This window comes from Rhinolophus sinicus, linkage group LG05 (genome assembly GCF_036562045.2).
Source record: "Rhinolophus sinicus isolate RSC01 linkage group LG05, ASM3656204v1, whole genome shotgun sequence".
NCBI classification, from domain to species: domain Eukaryota; kingdom Metazoa; phylum Chordata; class Mammalia; order Chiroptera; family Rhinolophidae; genus Rhinolophus; species Rhinolophus sinicus.
The window spans coordinates 48728686-48731384 of NC_133755.1; the positions used below are offsets into that span (position 1 = coordinate 48728686).

General features: G+C 38.7%; 1 pseudogene; it reads left to right on the top strand.

Moving 5' to 3' along the window:
• Positions 1-601: 601 nt before the first annotated feature.
• On the top strand, positions 602-2194 carry LOC109437648 (large ribosomal subunit protein uL10; annotated as a pseudogene).
• The last annotated feature ends 505 nt before the right edge of the window (positions 2195-2699 follow it).

Consider the following 2699-nt stretch of genomic DNA (forward strand, 5'->3'; position numbering starts at 1 on the left):
AAAATAGCTATGGATGAAAGTCTTAACAAAACAAAAGATGAAATTGTAAAGATGAAAAGAGATTATAAAGTATAATCAGGTGGCCATGAAGAAGAATTTAAAACCCGATGAAATCAAATAGCAGCAATCCATTTCCAGAAAAACATTATAGATGTCAGGAAAGAATCAAGCATCTACCAGTAGTAGAATGGGTACATTTTGCACAATAGCATAATATATTTCAATGAAAACAATTTAACTATTGTTTTCATTGAAACCATTTAGAGCTATATGCAATACTATAAAAGCATCTCTCAATGCTAAACAAAAGAAATAAGATCCTCATGACTATGGATATAGGATTTATATAGTTCTAAATCAAGCACAATTAAGTTACAGTAATCAAAAACAGTTTGGTATTGGCACAAAGGCAGGCATATAGACCAATGGAATACTATAGACAGCCCAGAAATAAACTTCCATATATGGTGAAATGATTTTCAGCAAGGGTGTGAAGACCATTCAGTGGGGAAAACGACTGTCTTTCCAACAAATAGTGTTGGAAACATGGGTATCCAATTGCAAAAAAAATAAAAAAAATAAAAAAACAATAAAAAAAAAATGAAGTTAGACCCTTACCTTACATCATGTAAAAAAATTAACTGAAAATGCATCAAAGACCTAACTGTAAGACCTAAAAGTACAAAATTCTTAGAGGAAAACATAAGGAAAAAGCTTTATGACATTGGGTTTGGCAATGAGTTCTTGGATATGATACCAAAAGCACAGGCAATAAAAGTGAAAATAGACAAATTGGACTACATCAAAATTAAAACCTCCTTTGCATCAAAGCAAATAACCAACAGTGCAAAAAGGCAACTATGGAATGGCAGGCAATATTTGTAAATGATATATGTAATAAGGGGTTAATATTCAGAATACATAAAGAACTTCTACAACTCAACAGCAAAAAGCCAAATAACTCTATAAAAAATGAGTAATGGACTCAAATAGACATTTCTCTGGAGAAGATATATAATACGAATGACCAAGAAGCATCTGAAAAAATGCTCAACATCACTAAACATTAGGGAAATGCAAATCAAAACCATAATGAGATATCATCTCACTCCCAGTATGATGGCTGCTATCAAAAACAAAACAAAACAGCTCTTGCCAGGCGTCCTCCTGAGAGTGATGTCATCTTTAAACCATGCATGGCAATCCCTGACGCACCACCGTGATGCCCAGGGAAGACAGGGTGAGCTGGAAGTCCAGCTACTTCTTTAAGATCATCCAACTTATGGAAGATTATCCAAAATGCTTCATTGTGGGAATAGACATTGTGGGCTCCAAGCAGATGCAGCCGATCAGCACGTCCCTCCACAGGAAGGCAAGAGTGCTGATGGGCAAATACCATGATATGCAAGGCCATCCAAGGACATCTGGAAAACAATCCAGCTCTTGAGAAACTGTTGCCTCATATCCAGGGGAATATGGGCTTTGTTTTCACCAAAGAGGACCTCACTGAGATCAGGGACATACTGCTGGCCAATAAGATTCCAGCTGCTGCCTGTGCTGGTGTCATTGCTCCTTGTGAAGTCACTGTGCCAGCTCAGAGCACTGGTCTAGGGCCCGAAAAGACCTCCTTCCAGGCTTTAGGCATCACCACTAAAATCTCCAGGGCACCATTGAAATCCTGAGTGATCTGTTGTTGATTCAGACTGGAGACAAGGTGGGAGCCAGTGAAGCCACACTGTTGACCATCTTCCCCTTCTCCTTTGGCCTGATCATTCAGCAGGTGTTGATGATGGCGGCATCTACAACCCGGAAGTGCCTGACGTCATAGAGGAAATTGCATTCCCACTTCCTGGAGGGTGTCCGCAGTGTTGCCAGCGTGTGTCTGCAGATTGGTTACCGAACTGTTGCACAAGTACCCCATTCTATCATCGATGGGTATAAGCCGTTCCTGGCTTTGTCTGTGGAGACTGATTACACCTTCCCACTTGCTGAAAAGGTCAAGTCATTCTTGGCTGATCCCTCTGAATTTGTAGCTGCTGCCTCTGTGGTTGCTACCACCATGGCCGCTCCTGCTGCTCCTGCAGCCCCAGCCAAGTTTGCAGCAAAGGAAGAGTCAGAGGAGTTGGACGAGGATGTGGGATTTGGTCTCTTTGACTCATCCCCAGAAAGCAACCAGTACCAACTTTATTTGTGAAACAAGGAAAATAAAGGCTTACTTCTCTTAAAAGTAAAAAAATAATAATAATAAAATTAAAATAAATAAATAAAACAGAAAATAACAAGTGTTGATGAGGATGTGGAAAAATTAGAATCCTTGTGCACCATTGGTGGGAATGTACAATGGTGTAGCTGCTATGGAAAACAGTATGGTGTTTCTTTAATCAAAAATAGAATTACCATATGGTCTGTCAATACCACTTAAGGGTATATATCCAAAAGAACTGAAAGTAAGGAAGAGATAATTGTACAATCATTTTCAGAGCAGAATTACTCACAATAACCTAAAGGTGGGAGCAACCCAAATGTCCACTGACAGATCAATAGATAAACAAAATGTGGTATATACATATAATGGGATATTTTTTGGCCTTAAAAAAGAGAATTCTGACACATTCTACAACATGGATGAACCTTGAGGATATTACGGCATGTGAAATAAGCTAGTCACAAAAAGACAAATATTGTATGATTTCACTTAA